Here is a 17,840-nt window from a genome sequence, read left to right on the forward strand (position 1 = left end):
AAAGAAAGAAAGAAAGAAAGAAAGAAAGAAAGAAAGAAAGAAAGAAAGGAGGAAAGAAAGAAAGGAGGAAAGAAAGAAAGGAAGAAAGAAAGGAGGAAGGAAAGAAAGGAGGAAGGAAAGAAAGGAGGAAAGAAAGAAAGGAAGAAAGAAAGGAGGAAAGAAAGAAAGGAGGAAAGAAAGAAAGGAGGAAAGCAAAAAAGGAGGAAAGAGAGAAAGGAGAAAAGAAAGAAAGGATGAAAGAAAGAAAGGAGGAAAGAAAGAAAGGAGGAAAGAAAGAAAGGAGGAAAGGAAGAAAGGAGGAAAGAAAGGAGGAAAGAAAGAAAGGAGGAAAGAAAGAAAGGAGAAAAGAAAGGAGGAAAGAAAGAAAGAAAGAAAGAAAGAAAGAAAGAAAGAAAGAAGATCCTTTGTTTCTCCATCATGCAGAACTCCGGGGAGAAGATGGCCTTGGATGCAGACGCTGACCTTCACTAGATCTCAGCCATGCTAGTATCCTGTTCTTGGTCTTCACTAGGCTTGCACACGTGGTAATATAGGCCTGGCGCAGTGAGTGTTTATTAGGTCTCTGTGTCCCTACCTCCTCCCCACTACTCCTCCAGCTTCTCCATATCCATCTGCACACATTTGAAGTATGTGAGCCTTAATTAGGAACTGTTCAGAGAAGAACAGAGAAACCAGACCTCTCCGAGTCTTTCCTTCATACAGCACTTCCAGGGCAGCCTTCTCCACAGTGATCTGGTCTTCCCCCTTCATCCTACAAGCATGACAGATAACACAGAACATTGTCCTGTTGTTCTCTAGTACCACCAGCTCCTTTCCCTCACTGGGAATGCAAACACAGAGAGGCTCTAGGCCATATGCTCACAGCATCAGCTGTGTTTCCATGGCGACCAGCCCAGCATAACTAGATGTTTCAGCAGAAAGGAACTGTGACACTGGAGAGCCACAGAATGTGGCAAACTAGCTATTATTGTCTCTGTCACTCCACCCTAAGGACTAAAGCAGGTTGGCTCTGGCTTGAAGAGGTAGGGAAATTTATGTTTGCATAAGTAAGGGACCAAGTTTGGGAGGGCATTTGGCTTCTCATCACAGCAGAAACTGCTTGTAGTTTTAAAATCTAAAAGAAAAATAGAAATTCAATTGAAAATACCACCACATAGGAAGTTGCCTGTTGTCATGTGAACAATATGGAGATTTTTTGATCTAATTTTTCCTAAGAAGGTCAACAAAACCTTCATTTTTACAAATTTCATCATATTTTCCCTCTTAAGAAATTTTAAGCGGTATGTGTATGCATGTGTGCCTCAGTGTGTATGTGTGTGCACCACATGCATGTACAAGCGTGTGGAGGTCAGAGGGCAGCTTTCAGAAGTCAATTTTCTCCTTCTATCATTTGGGCTCTGAAGATCAAACTCTGGTCATTGAGTTTTGCAGCAAATGTCTTTCCCTGCTGAGCCGTCTAGCTGGCTCTCACCCATTTTCTCCTTGTGATGTTTCATTTGTGATGGGATTATTGGGGCCAATTGCAATGTAAATCAAAGAGTTGGGTAGTTAGACAGTTCCGGTCTCATAGTCTACAGAGGCCCCTGCAGGGCTAGGTAATTCAGTGGTTCAGGGATATCAGTAGGATCCGGGACACTTGCTGTACATGTAATTCTTTACTTGTCCTTGAAAGAAAACCAAATGGGGCTAGAGAGATGGTTCTGCGATTAGAAGCACTGACTGCTCTTCCAGAGAACCAGGGTTCAATTCCTAGCACCAACATGGCATCTCACAATGGTCTGTAGCTCCAAGATCTAACACCCTCACATAGATGTAGGGAAAACACCAATGCAGTAGATAGATAGATAGATAGATAGATAGATAGATAGATAGATGATAGATAGATAGATAGTTGGATGGTTAGATAGATAGATAGATAGAGATAGAGAGATAGAGAGATAGAGATAGAGAGATAGAGAGATAGATAACCTTAAAAAAGAAGACCAAATTTAGCTAGGTAGTGGTGGTGCATGACTTTAATCCCAGCACTCAGGAGGCAGAGGCAGGTGGATCTCTTGAGTCTAAGGCCAGCCTGGTCTACAGAGCAAGTTCTAGAACTGTCAGGATTGTTACACAGAGAAACTTAGTTTCAAAAGAAAAAAAAAAACACAAAACAACCAAAAAAGACCAAACCACAGGCTTGGGAGGTGGCTCAGTCACTAAACTGTTTGTTCTGTAAGAATGAGGACCTGAGGTCAGGTCTCCAGCATCTCCATAAACACTGGGCCTGGTATCATGCATCTGTACCCCAGTGCTGGAATGCAGAAACAGGCAATTCTCTGGAACTCACTGACCATCTTAGCCCAGTGAGCTTCATGTCTAGTGAGGAGCCCTGTCGGAGAAACTAAGATGAAGAGCTGAATGTAGTGGGACTCACCTTTAATTGCAGGGGAGGCAAACACTTGTCTTTGGAGATGAAATGTCTGCTTGTGATGTCTGGATATGAGTTGGTCTTCTTATGTATGAGGAATATTTATATGTTAGTCAGGTGTGTGCACATGTGCACATGAGTGCACATGCATGCATGCAGTTGTATATGGAGGCCAGTGGTCAACACTGAATTATCTTCCTCCACTAGGTCTTCACCTTAGTTGTGTGTGTGTGTGTGTGTGTGTGTGTGTGTGAGAGAGAGAGAGAGAGAGAGAGAGAGAGAGAGAGAACAAACTAGAGGGAGAGGGGAAAGGAAGAGAGAACATAGGGAAGTGAGAGGGGAGAGAGAGGGAGAGTCTCACTCTGTAGTGGTGCCTGGCCTGGAACTCCTTAGTAAATCACATTGGCTTCAAACTCATAAACAATCTGCCTTCCAGTGCTGGGATTAAAGGTATGTCACCACATCTAACCCCCACATAGCTGGATTTTATCTGGAAGGAAATAAGAAGCCATGTAGGAATTTTTCAGTGAGTCAATAATGGGATTCTAAGTTTTGGAGGTTGTTTTGTCTTTGACACAGAGTTTCAAGTTCTCAGCCTGGCCTAGAAGTTACTATGTAGCTGAGGACAACCTTGAATATCTGATCCTCTTGACTCAAACTTCCAAGTGACGGGAGTATAGGCATAGATCACTATGTCAAGTTTTTAACGTGGGTTTTGTATATACTAAGGAAGTACTCTTCCAGCTGAGCTACGGTCTCAGCCCAGATTTAAGTTTTCAATAGATCAGAAAGAGAGTAATATGAAAGATGGAAATAGACAGAGGGAGAGATGCGGAGCAGAGAAACCTGTTAGCAACACTATAGAATCCACATGAGGGACGAGATCTGAAGTAGAGTGGTGGTGACAAGCATTGAGGTGGGAGCTGGACAGACAGAGAACCGTATGTGTCAGGCTGTGTGCATTAGACACAGAGGTCGAGACTAGACCTCTGCTTAGATCTCCTGGCTTTTTAGATAGATAAAAAGAGTTTGCTACCAACTGAACTGAAGAACAGCACGGACAATACAAAACTGATAGTTAACTCAATTGAGTGAATATGGAATTTCAGGATCGAGACATATTAGGCAAATAGACAGTTTAAGGCTTAGAAGCTCAGGGATGTGGAACTGGGAGTTGGCAGCATGTGAGGAATTGGTTGAAGCCAAAGGAATGAATGAGATCACCAGAGCAAGAAGGGAAGGGCGCCAAGGCGAGAACCCGGTGTGAACGCATTTGAGGAATGAACCATGGATTTTCCTTTGAAGAAAGCCAAAGAGAGAATCTGGAAAGGATGCTATTACAGAAGCCAAAGGAAAGACTATCCAAGGTGAGTAGCCCAGAGCATAAGAAAGACAAGGTGGGGGGAAGGAGAGGGGACTGATGATACGTATGTTTATGCGTGTGTGTGTGTGCATATGTACACATGAGTGCAGGTGCCCATGGAGGTTAGAAGAGAGTGTCAGATCCCCCAGAACTGGTGTTACAGGCTTATGGGCTTACAGGCTTACAAGCCACCTGATATTAGGTCCCAGAAACCAAACTTGGGTCCTTTGCAAGGGCAGCTAGTATATGTTCTTAATCAAGAAGAGTCATTTCTCCAGCCCTGGCTTCAATTGGCTGATGGGAACCACTGAGTTAGAATGTGAATGCAGAAAATGTAGCTATTTTCTAAGTCTCAGGGTAAAGAGGAACAGAGAGACAGTGAAATAACAGAGACATTGGAGGAAGACATGTGCAAACAGGGCTAACTTGTGAGCATGCTTGTAGACTGAAGAAAGGAAGGCAGAGCTAGAGAAATGCTGTAGTTACACAGTGACCCAGACCTGGGCCAGCGTTGGAGCAATACTCTGAAATTTAGAATTTTCTCTTTCTCTAGTGTTACTCCAGAAGGTCCTCAGGGCTGTCTGTCCCTCTTAGCAAGGACTACTACATAGCCCCTCCTTCTGAGACAGTCTCAGTAGTTCAGGCTAGCCTCAAACTCCCTGTGCATTCCTGATCCATTTCCTGCCTCCACCTCCCAGGGATTGGGATAACAGGTGTGCGCCATCTCCACTCTCACCCCGACACCCAATCTTTGGCCTCTGCTCCTGAGGTTGGGTGACACAGTCATCCACATGTTCTTAGTGTTTTTAGACGATAAATGGGAATCCATCTTGGTCTCATTACTGGCTCCCTGGGAATTATGCAAAATACTGGCTGTCGTCAAGATCACCTCATTAGTGTCACTGTGTGGTAATTTCATGGAAATGACTCCTAGGCACACTTGATCTGGCTAGCAGGGAGCCATCTACATCTTCCTTATTTCCATGCCTCCACTGTGGTAGGCCTAGTTGTCCCAGGGCAGGCTTCAGGGGGCTGCCTGTCATACTCACTGCCTTGTCTATGCTTAGAGCATCCTTCTGCCTTAGAGAGCCCTTCATAGTGCTTCTGGCACAACTGTAACTAGAGCAGTGTAAGGTCTCACCTTTGTGAGCATCAGGGGTGTGTAACCTGAAGGAATCCCCCTGGAAGATCTGTTCCTCTGCAATGGTCTCCTCAAAACCAACCTAACTGTCTCTCCAGGCCCCAAAGGTAGTCCTGGCTGCCCTAGAACTCACTCTGTAAAACTAGGCTAGCCTCAAACTCACAGAACTCCTCCTGCCTCTGCCTCCCCAGTCCTGGGATTAAAGAGGCATGTGCTGCCACTGCTGGTGAAAGGTTTAGTTTTAAATGAAATAAAAATGTGATCCCTATCCCACCATATGAGAGTTGACAGCTGGAGCAGAAAGATGAAATCTCAGACTCTCCTTCATCTGGAAGGCTTCTCTGGACTACGGACAAGTACATTCACATGATCTCCCTCAACTAGTGGGACAGAGTGTGGGGTTTACTTGGAAATAGGGAGGCACACTTGTTTTGGTGCCTCTCTCCCTTCCTTGTTGGAGTAGACCCTGCTTGAAAACATCAGGAATGTCACGGTCTCTCCTTTTGGTATCTCATTTGGCCTGTTGGTCAGTTCCTCAGTTCTGGAGGCTTGAGGTTCAGGGGATCCCCACTGCTGGTCACTCCACCTACTTCTGGAGGTTGTTTTGCTTGTTGTTGAGACAGTGCCTCATAGGTATTCCAGTCTGGCTGGAGACTTGCTATGTAACCCAGGTTGACCTCAAAGTCTGGGTTCTTTCCCCTCTCCCTCCTAACTGCTGGGATTACTGGGTGTGCCAACTAGAGTTTATTAGCTGACTCACTTGGCAATTACTGTAACCCATATGCCTCAATTTAGCCTTTATTACCAGAAAGGTGATTTTTTTTTTATTCTTACTACCTGCATTTGTTTAGATCTCAGGCAGGTTAGATGAGTTCTCTGAGCCACATCAGAGACTTGACTAGCTTTGTTCCCTAGACAAGCCTGATTCTTTCAGCATATTGGAGTGGAAAAGAATGTTAAGCCATCTTGGCTGTCAGAATGAATTGAGCAACACCTAGGAAATTAATAAAGCACACCTACTGGTGTATCTGCGAGGTCTGTTCAGCAGGAGGAACACACACCCTTTTGACTGCAATTCTGCATCCCAGGAAGGGTGGTGAGCAAGAGGGTTGCTAGCCCCTAGTATAAGCCGTTCTCTTCAAGAGGTGAGGTTTTACTGTTTGCTATTTTCAGTAATAGACTTCATTGTCAGTTGAAGGGCAACAGGGAAAGACATAAATATCCTGTTTGTAAATACAGATCTAATGGAGACACTGCAAATACCTCTTAACCTCACTGCCCTGATGAGAGGAGGAAAGGCGAGCAGCTGGATACTCCTGCAGCTCTTTTTAAAAATGCGTATGCTAGCTTTAAAAGGGGGAGGACATAATGCACACAGAATCTTGTAGCTTCCTTCCTCCGATGTTTGGAACTAAGAAAATATCCTGACATCGATAAGTTTTCTCACCGTCAGAAAATAAGGCTGAAAATACAGTAAAGCAGAAAACTAGAAGGAACCTTCTGGTGTTGATTTAAAATTAAAACAGTGGAGGAAATGTGTATTCAATATGTAGATACATTTAGAAATAAATATACGTAATTGCCAGGTGTACAGGCATGGCTATAATTTCAACACACAGGAGGTTGAGGGAGGAGAACAGTGAGTTCAAACCTACACTATACAGTGTTCCAGGGTAACCTGAACAGACTACATAGGAGGCCCTATTAAAAACAAAAAACTAAAGCCACCAAAAGGGAGTCATAAATATCATATACATAAACACCGGTGTGCATGCATGTCCACATGTGTGTATGTGTGTATGCGTGTGTGCATGTGTGCATGCACGCTTGCTTAAATAGAAAACTTGATGAAGAATAGTTGTGTGGAAGTGGGATAAGGAGAGTATCATGGGTGCATGCTTCAAAACACCTGCTACAAAATACTTATTAATTACAAAGTGAAAGAGAGGAAGATTTCCAGTGGGGGAACCTGGCAGACCCCACTCTAATCTAATGATCGAAGTGAGCGTAATTAGCAACAGGGCAAATTGAAACCATGTACCACCTGCTAGGATGCGTGAACATAGCATCGTTCCTGCGAATGCAGAACCTGAATCTAATTATGAGAAAATATCAGACAGTCCTAAAATGAAAGATAGGCTAGCAAATAACTAGAACTGTACTTTTCTAATGAGGTTGTGAGCATCAAGGGAAGAGTAAACGGTGTCAGATGAAAGGAGACAAAAGAGACCTGATGGCTCAACCGCATGTGTGCTGCTGAGCTGGCTCCTTTGATGGAAAAGACCTTAACAGGATAATTGTGAGAGCCGCACGGGGTCTGAAGCTTACAGAGTTGTCTTGTGTTGTAGCCAAATTCCTGATTTTGATGGTTACGCTGTGAATCCCCGAGAATGCCTCGTAGATGGGAGGTACATTCTGAAGTACTTAATGCTGGTGGGTTATTATGTCGATATATTAGCCTTGAATGTGGAGCCGGGTGTATTTTTCTACCATTTTATTGTTGTTGTTTTGGAGGACAGGCTCTCATTTAGGCAGGCTGGTTCTGAACCAACTATGTACCAACAATGACCTTTAACTCCTGAACTTCCTGCCTCTGCCTTCCAAGTACTGGGATACGAATGCCACCATGCTCAGCTTTCTTTCAATTTAATGACTTTTGTCTATAAAGCTTTAAAATTGTTTTCAACGTTTAAAATTCTCCAAGAAGCAGAAAAATATAAGGTACTAAAACAGCAATTGTGATATGGATATAAGCCAAACTTGTTGCCCTCAGGGCTTCATTATAGCTTGCTTAAGGAGCAGGGTGCCTCTTACCCAGGGTACACTGGAGAGCAAACCACAGCCTCACGCACACCAGACCACTGCCCTACCACTGAACTACACTCCCAGCTGAAGGCTGATGTTTTCACTGTGGGATATTATGCTCCTCTTCAAAGGACTCTGGTGCCTTTGATTCTCAAGCCTTCTTGGTGTACTGCCAGCAGAACAGACTTGCTTCTGTTTTTAAAAATACAATATTTTTGATTAATTCTCTGAGAATTTCATATATGCTTACAATGTATTTCAAACATATTCACCTTCAATCCTCCCCCTAATTCCTTCTAGATCGACTCTTACCCCCTTCCAAATGTGTATCCTTTTAAAATTTTTTCCAAATAACTCACCAAGGCCAATTTGTGCCTCCCAGATACTCATGGCTATAACTAGACTTTTGGCTACTTTGTGGGTTCCCTTTTCTATCACCTTTCACTCCTATTCCATCCTTCCAGCCCCCTCAACACTAGGTAAGAGAGAAAAAAGATTGGAGGGAAGGGGGCATCGATATTGTTCAACTATTTCCTGCCGATTAGGGGCATCAAGATCCTTGGAGCAAGTTTGATCTTCACCATCAGGATATCTAATTTCTTCTTGTTGTCTCTTTGCACATGGCAACTTGACAAACCACAACAATAGCAACCAGCAACCAGCAGTAGCAACATCAAACAGCAACCACCACCAGCAGCAACAGCATTAACCAGCAACCAGCAACTAGCAACCAGCAGCAGCATTAACCAGCAACCAGCAGCAGCATTAACCAGCAGCAGCATTAACCAGCAACCAGCAGCAGCATTAACCAGCAGCAGCATTAACCAGCAATCAGCAGCAGCAGCCATGGCTACACCCCTCTCTGGGCTCTAGCATTTATATATCCTCTTAAGAGTCCCCAGAATTTCAAAAGTCATACAATTGCAGACGCTATTTACAGCTGGAAAAAAACCACACCCCTGCCAGAGCAGTTATAGCCAGCTGCTGTGGACAATCTAATCTATCAGGAGGCAGTAGCTCCTCAGGGATGGGCAGGCCCTCTGTGCTGGAAGGCTGACTGGCTCCATCTTGTTCTTGAGTGCAGCAATCCTGACGTGTCCTAGTCCCTGAGCCTTGCGGAGGAGGAGGTGTGACATAGATGAATGCTTTTTGTCAGTGGTCCCCTCTGCCAGTGTCTCCTGCTTTAATTTGGTTTCACTTAAAAGTAGAAGGAGAGACAGAAACCTTGGTGTGGGTATTTTTCGGGAAATGGTCTCAGGAAACAGAAATGGAGGAGAAGAGTAAAACAGGAAAAGACAAACATTAAGACTGCCACTGTGGCAATAGGGGCTGCAGAATAGACCACAGAATTGTTTTCCTGAACCGGGGGTAGTGTCATATACACTTGAGACCAGCCTACTCAAGAGGCTGAAGTGAGATAGCTTGAGCCCAGAAGTGTGGAGCCAGCCTGGTTTACAGAATGGAGAAGCTAGGAGTTGGGTTGGAGTTGTAGTAGCTCAACGGGAGAGTATATGTTCTGCATGCACAAAGTCCTGGGTTCAATCCCCAGCACCAGATATGTAAAATAGTGTGTCTGAAGCTCTGCACCGAGGGATTTGTATCTACTTCCCTTGTGGATCTTGGTTGGCTGAAGACCACACTCAGTGACTTCGAGTCACACCCCACCTACAGTGCATGTTCCCTTGCATGTTAGCCAGTTTGCTTCTACAACATTCACGGAGCTCCAGGGCAAGCGGAAAACATGTGAGCCCCGTCCTAGTGGGGCTCTACTGTTGGTTCAGGAGGGTTTGAGCTGTGACCCAAGTTGGAGGTGCCCAACTCAGCTATCATATGCTTTGTCTTTGCCCAGAGACAATTTCTCCATCTGTTTCCTCAATTTCAGATGCTTCTCTAAGTCACTGAGGATAAAGGTTGTGTTTTTATTAGTCTCCTACATGGAATGGGTGATTCTGAGTAAGGAGAGGAAAAGGAGTTTGATCTCACTGTGGTGTCATAGAATTTTTATGGACCTCCCTTTATGACTGAGAGAGCGCTTGCTTGTGGAGTATTAAGTTTTGAGGGCACCTTTGTGAACAGTCCCCAAGTCCGAGCCCTTCTAGCTGTCTTATCTCTCAGGGTTTCTTTGGCATTGGTAGTTAGCAAAGTAGGGTCTGCTCATCTGAGGTCACAAACTAGACTCCTGTGCAGGAAGGTATTCTCAGGATCAGAATCTCACAGAAGCTGGATAGCTTCACTGGCCCTCAGTCTTATACTGAGAGGCTTCCCTCAGTCATTAAACGGACAGCATTAGCTCTAACCAAACAACATGACTTGGAACTGAGTAAAAAAAAAAGCAGGGGGCAGGTAAAATGGCTCAGGAAAAAGTCACTTGCTGCCAAGCTTGATGACAACCTGAGTTCGACCCACACGGAGAGAGGAGAAACTTGACTCCTGCAAGTTGTCTTCTGGCTTCTGTATGTGTACAGTGGCATGACTATCTGTTTCCAAATGAACAAACAAATAAATAAATAATTAATTAAAAAAGTAAGCTCTTCTTATTGATGACAGTTAAAATCAGCCAAGAGACAGAGAAAAGGACATGTCACTTTCGGACAAGTTCAGATCCTTCCATGTGCTTTCTCCTCTGTGGCATTTTGTCCTACTGTGGTTCAATATTTAATTGTGAGAGTCATTGTTTAATGAGCAGCCCTCTGTCACTGCCATTGCTAAGCTTTATGAGAAGAGCGACATGTTGTCATCTTAAAACCACTTCCCTCTGCCCCTAGTAAGCAGTTAGATTCTAATCAGTGAGGTACAGTGCGTGCATTCAGTGGCCAGGGCTGCACCTCCAGCTGATGTGTGCTTCAGGGAGAAAGTGGTATTGTGCACAAGAGGAAGGTTAGAGGTACGGTTGCTTCCCAGATTTCTTGACTCAGAGGCTTAACAATGTCATCAAGATCCAGGTTCTTTCCAGCTGAGTATGCCACATTTGATACTGATGTCATCCTTTAGTGACAAGATGTCTGGAAGTTTCGGGTATCATACAAAATCCAGGAGAAAAACAGAGAGCTTCTCTCCTGGCCTGCTCCCTTCCCCTTATATTTTGAGATTGAGTCTCATTCTTAGGCTGGTCTAAAGGTCACTGTGTGGCTGAGGTTGGTTTTGAACTCCTGATCCTCTTGCCTTTACCTTCCAGGTGTTGGGATTATACACACGTCCCATCATGCTCAGCTTCTCCTGGATCTTTCTTTGGCTTCTGCAAGACTGTGTTTAGGGCTGACCTTTAGGAGGGGGGAGTGAAGAAGAGTAGCCCCCTTCTCCTGATACTCTTGCCTATGTGAGAAAGAAACAGGCAGAAAAAGAGATGATTTTTAAAAACCAGTTCAAATGGAAGCTGGAGGCAACACAGAGAACCCACTGTGAATTTACAGACACTGTAAGTCCTTGTGGCTTAATTCCCGATGGAAGCTGCTGGCCCAACACAGCTAATGGTGTAAAGACATTGAGCTGCCATCCTCCCTAAAGCATCACTCCTCTTTCTTTCCCATTACTCACCTCCCTGACACTTTCTGGGATCAGCCCTCAGCCATAGCTCTTACCTTGAGTGGTCTTTCCCCTCGCTGAAGGCACTGTTTGCACTTGTGGTTAGTCTGCCTTACAGAAGACTCTCTGATGAGTGTCCTCTTGAATCGCACATCTGTATCTATGGACAAGAACCCTCTCATTAAACAAACAAGGACAATTATATCATCCATCATCCCTCCTTCTCAGAACCAAGAGACTTAGAGCCGCGTATAATGCTCAATGGCTCGGTGACCTCATCCCCAGCTCTTGGTACCACTGTGTTTCTCCTTTCTCCAGAAGTTCACCTAATGTCGGGTTGCACTTGTCTATGTTAAAAGCTGAGACTTGAAGTGACTGGTTCCCAGAATTTTTAAGACCTTAGCGAGGAGCGAACCAAAAGAAACATGGCATATTCTAGCATATTCCCCTGGGTCAGTGATTGATAGCTCAGATCACATGTCTTAATTTGATTTTTATGAAACAGGATTTCATGTAACTCAGGTACTTCTGGGAAGTTCTGGCTGGTGGTGACTTCAGACTCCTGATAGCAGTGATGGCTGTCTGAGGAAGAAGCTAGGTTTGAGCAGTCATTGGGAGTTGTCAACTATAGCTATCCTCCCCCCTCCCCCCTTTTCAGCTAAACACTTCTCAATATACTTCACATATACTTGTCTTTCATATATACTTGTCCTGCTGGGACAAGGGACTAATGGCGGGTCCGTGAGCCTCCAGATGAGACTAGGTAGGACTGGGCAAGCACGATCTCAGGCCTCACTGAAGCAGAGAGGCAGCAGTGGGGTGCCTCATGAGGAGGCTTCCTTCTCCCTTCCTTCCCTCCCCCCTTTTCTTCTTTCCTCTCCGCTTTTCCTTCTCTCCTTTCTTCCTGTGTTTATTTGCTCTTCCTTCCCAGGATTCCTTCCTGCCTCCGCCCCCACCCGTTGAGCTGAAGTCGCACATGAGACCCCGTGGAGACTGTAACATGGGCACAGGGATCTAAGTTAGATCCTCATGGCTGTGTAGTGAGTACTCGTAATCACCAAACCATCTCTCCAGCCCCAAACTTCCTCATTTTTTTAGTGTGTCAAGAGAAAGTGGACTTACTGTGCCAAAGGTCACTTGTAATTTTTTTGTTTGTTTGTTTGTTTTGTTTTTCGAGACAGGGTTTCTCTTTATAGTCCGGGCTGTCCTGGAACTCACTCTGTAGACCAGGCTGGCCTCGAACTCAGAAATCCGCCTGCCTCTGCCTCCCAAGTGCTGGGATTAAAGGCGTGCGCCACCACCGCCCGGCGGTCACTTGTAATTTTGACACACAGTGAGGAGGGTTGTTGTTATTATTTGAGACAGGCCTTGAAACGTAGCCCAAGCTGACCTCAAACTCATGTTCCTCTCTGCCCCAGACTCCACACCTGACACCTACTTTTGAACACACATGGAACAGCAGCCTAAGAGAATCTATGAATAAAATTTCTTTCTGAGTCGGGCATGTTGGTACACATCTGTAATCCCAGCTGGGGCAAGAATGCAGGACCAGCCTGGGCTACAAAGCAAGTTCTGCATCACCGTGGGCTGGAAAGCTAGAAAGCAAAACCCCGTGTCTCAGAAACAAAACAAGTAATGAAAAGGAAGATGCTTTTCTTTTGTTTCTTACAGTGAACTAATGAGATTTGGTGGCTTGAGATTATTAATTAATTAATCTTAAATTTCCCGAGCAATGGTCACTTTTTTTTTTTTTTTTGGTTTTTCGAGACAGGGTTTCTCTGTGTAGTCCTGGCTGTCCTGGAACTCACTCTGTAGACCAGGCTGGCCTCGAACTCAGAAATCCACCTGCCTCTGCCTCCCAAGTGCTGGGATTAAAGGCATGCGCCACCACCGCCCGGCCGCAATGGTCACTTATTATCCCTAAGTTTATCATAACAGGACTGACAGTTGTCTCCCTAAATTTATTCTCTTCCTCTTTAATAGTAGCAGGTGTTGGCAATAGGCTATGGGAAAATGGCTACATGTGTCCTTGTGATTAAATTTATAACAGACTGTGAACAGAGGTCAAGGGAACAGGAACTTTGTCGAATTTGTTTAAGTACATTTGCCTCGGATCTCTCAACTCTAGCATCTCTTCCATGCTGAATCACGCCCTGCCCTGTGGCCCATCCTTGAGCATGCAGTCGAAGCTCACACTTGAGGGTGTTTAGTTAGGCAATGTCTAGGAAGGGAAAATGTTCTGTTCACTGACGGCCATCAAGCCAGTGTAGAATTGTTGATTACAGAGTCGGTAGGTTCAGAATTCAGGTATGGAATACAAGGTCTGGGATCTTACTGCTAAGATAGGGAAGGGATGAGGTAAGAGGGCAGGGCTGGATCTGAAACTGCAGCTTTACATGTTTGCTTCTGAGTTGACTGGCCTTGCTGAGAGCTCATCTTTCTGAGATGCTACCTTGTGCTCCAACGGAGTCTCCACATAACTATTGAATCTGATATTATGAAAGAAATGCTGTTTTCTAGAGGCTTCTAGGATTTTCCACCTCCAGGGAGTCTAGCTCAGCCTCATCTTTCTTTAGGTCCCTTTAGAGTGGCTGAAGAAGATGCAGTATTTTTCATCAATAACATTATAAGGATTATAACATTGGAGAAGGAAGAACCAGATACAAAATCAGAATAGAGGGAGGTCATCTAGTCCCTCTAAGAGTCTCTTTTCCTTGAATGTTCTAACAAGGCAGTTCTAACCACCTGGCCCTCAGCACAGCAGCATCAATGTCACCTGGGAAGTTATAAAAACAATGTACATCTTTTGGGTTATACTAAATCAGAAGCTCTGGAATGAGACACATTTGTTCACAAATGTTGTCCTATAGCATGGCATTTAGGTACCCAGTACCTCCTAAGCCCATGCCTTGCCCTTGAAAGAGTGACACATGGTAGACAGTGCCTGCTGTACTTGCTATAACATCTTCGTCTTGCAGACATTGTAATTTTGCAGATGTTTAAGGCAAATCTCTGGCAGGTGATAGTAATGTTTCTTGAAGCAAGGACTGGTGAGATCTTTCTCAGTTGGTGAAATGTTTGTCACACAAGCATGAGAACCTGGATTTGATCCCCTGAACTCATATCAAAAAATCTGGACATGGTGGCTTGTATTTATAATTCTAATGTTGGACAGACAGAGAGAGGTGGGTCTCTAGTACTTACTAGCCAGCTATCCTAACTTCCTTGGCCACTTCCAGGCCAGTAAGAGAGAGATCCACCATTGCAAAACTTTAAATTACAAAGAAAAAGGAGGCTGGAAAGATGACTCAGTGATTAAAAACACTGACTGTTCTTCTAGAGGACTTGGGTTCCATTCCCTGCACCCACATAATGGCTTGCAACTATCTATAATGCCAGTTGTAAGAAACCCAACTGCATTTTCTGGCCTCTGTGAGTATCAGGCATTTATAGGGAGCACACAGACATACAGGCAAGCAAAACACCCATATACATAAAAAATAATAACTAGGAAGAAAGGGAAGGAAGGGAGGAAGGAAGGAAAGAAGGAAGGAAGGGAGGAAGGAAGGAAGGAAGGGAGGAAGGAAGGAAGGAAGGGATGATTGATGTCTAAAAAATGACACCCGTGGTTGTCTGCTCCATGGCTGTCTGCTGCTTTGGCCTGCATGCTCCTCTCCCCACCACCACCCACTGTTTCCAATTATCTCCCGCTCTACACCCAGTAGGGAGGAAAGTATGAAATTCGGTCTTCCATAAAGTCCACAGGAGTGTGTTGTTACGTTGAGCGTGGTCTTGGGCAGTTTGGGGAGCTGCATTCATTTACTTGAGACCAATGCCTCCAGGGAAGGAAAGGTCTGTGGGCTTACCTCAGACATCCAGAGCAGAGGAGAAGATTTGCTGAGAATGGAAAGTTTTTCAGGATTCCCTACCCTGTCATACAATGATGTGAAGCTCACTGTGTCTGCCTAGCAGATTCCCGGGGCCTTCCCAGCCAACACCCATTACCATTCCTGCCAAGCTGGGGAAGCAACAGATTTCTCTCTCTCTCTCTCTCTCTCTCTCTCTCTCTCTCTCTCTCTCTCTCTCTCTCTCTCTTTCTTTCTTTCTTGCCCACGTGTCAGAACCCATGCTCCTGCTGTCAGGGGTGGAATTGCAAAACTGTCCCTGCAGGCTCCAAACACATCATCCTCAGATTAATAACTAAGCCCCGAAGCAGAAGGTCGGAAATTCTCCAACAGCTTCTGCAGCAGGCTTCCTCTCAAGGGACTGCCCTGTTTCTATAGTTCTATGACCTGTGTGGGTGGTATTATCCTTCCTCCATTGCTCAAGTGTCTCCAAATTGAGGAAGGGATGGGGTGAACTTGAGAGGTTTGGTATGAGGAATAATTGGTTTATCCCAACCAAACAACCAAAATTACCTGGGAACTTATAAGCATAAAGAGAGTTAATTCAAGATCACACACCAACCAGTGAGGTAGCACACACCTGTAATTCCAGTACTCTAAAGCCAGAGGCAGGAGGCTCACTGTAACTATAGAAGTGAATTTCAGGCAACCAAGAATACATGACAAGAGCCTGGATCAAAAAAAAACAAGCAAGCAAACAAAATTGCCACCACCATAGCAAAAAGCAATAATAGATCCACCCCGCCTCACACCCAGGGTCCAAAGCCCCCATAGGTTGGATAACCCTAGCATCATAGATCTACATCTAGGCCCCTATCAATGGTCCTAGCTAACACAAACACCGTAGATAAAAACACAGGCAATTCACCTGTTAGACCCACAGTCCCTCCTAAGGAAAGTCCTTTCATTGTCCCTGCTGGGGCAGCCAACAACAGTCTTATTTCTAACATGTGACCCTAGATCTCTTTGGACACAAGGACTAGTAAAGTGGAAATGGAAACCTAAATCCTAATCCTTCCTTGGGAAGGCACAAAAAGAGCTGGGCTAACCCTGGTTTTCACTTGAGAACTGAAAGAGAGAAACACTAAGATGAAGTATTTCATAGCAACGTGTGTAGAAGGAAGCAGAGAAGCTGTGAAGAACTTTAGGCAATCAAATGGTAAGGAAACAGAAGCTACAGGAGCAGTGAGCAGAGCTAGTGTTGAGAACACAGAGCAGATGTGTGGAGGGGCAGACTAAGCAACCGAGTCACGCCAGCAGCTGTGCAGGGAGGGCCACAGAACCCCTGCTGTGGGGTCTCCTGGGTTTCTCAGCACGGGCTTCCAGAACATTTAGCCCAGCCTCTATTAGAGTAGGAGAAAAGTCTGTCTGACCATGTTTGCTGCTGTCTCTACTCATTACTGAGATAAAAGAACTGATTTCTTCTTTTTTTAAAAAATTAAGATTTGTTTTATTTTTAATTGTGTGTGTGTGTGTACACGCACACACACACACATATGGACATGAATGTGAGTGTCAGTGGAGACCAGAGGCATTAGAACCCTCTGGAGTTGGGGTTGCAGGTGGTTGTGAACTGCCAAATGTGGGTACTAGGAACCAAACTCTGGTCTTCTACAGAAGCAGTAAGTACTCTTAATTGCTGAGCAATCTCTCCAGCTCTGATATTCTCTTCTTAATAACCAATATACTCAAGTACAGCCTTATCTCAGATTCTTAAGAAGTATGACTTTGTAGTAATGAAAGAATTGAAAGGGAAAGAAAAAATCACCCATGTGCTTCCTTTTTCAGGATGATGATGATGGTCTTTTTTTCTTTCTTTCTTTCTTTCTTTCTTTCTTTCTTTCTTTCTTTCTTTCTTTCTTTTTCTTTTTTTTTTCAAGACAGGGTTTTTCTATGTAGCCCTGGGTGTCCTGGAACTCACTCTGTAGACTAGGCAGGCCTCAAACTCACAGAGATCCACCTGCCTCTGCCTTCTGAGTGCTGGGATTAACGGCCACCATCACCTGGCTAATAATAATGGTTATCAAACACCAATAATCCTTCTGAGTCTATAGGTTAGACAGTGTAAAGCCTCTACACTAAGCATGCACTGCCTTTTTCCCCCTTTTTTTGTCATGTTTCCCCAAACAATACAACATGATCAACATACACGCAGCATTTCCCTTGTGTTGGCTGCAGGAAGTACCCTAGAAATGACATAGCAGACAGGAGGATGTATGTAGGTCCTACACAAATACTCAGCCATTTTGTAAAGAAGCCTTAAGTATTCCTAGATTTTGGGGTGTCCTAGAGCCAATTCCCCATGAATTTTAAAGAGCTCATATTTCTATATGTCCTTACATTTTACAAGATAAATATACACTTATCGGGAGCATTCATTTTAGTTTGGGTTCCTATTGGTTTATTAGGGCCTCAAGAGATGAGTTAGAGGAGTGTATAGCTCAGTGACAAAGCCTTTGCCTGCCCTGTGGGGGTGGGGAGGGAGCTGGATCCAGACCCCAGCATCAAACACTAACACACAGGCACAGAGAAATTCAAAAGAATGAGGAAGTAACGTCTTCAGAGAGGACCACCATGTATCTGTCCTGTGTGACATCATCAGGCCACTGGCTACACAGGGTCACTTAAGCTTGCATGTAACATAATTTCAATTAAATAAAGTAAGATTTCAGTTCCTCAGTGACTAGCCACACT

This window comes from Grammomys surdaster, unplaced genomic scaffold (genome assembly GCF_004785775.1).
Source record: "Grammomys surdaster isolate TR1022 unplaced genomic scaffold, NIH_TR_1.0 184, whole genome shotgun sequence".
Classification (NCBI taxonomy): domain Eukaryota; kingdom Metazoa; phylum Chordata; class Mammalia; order Rodentia; family Muridae; genus Grammomys; species Grammomys surdaster.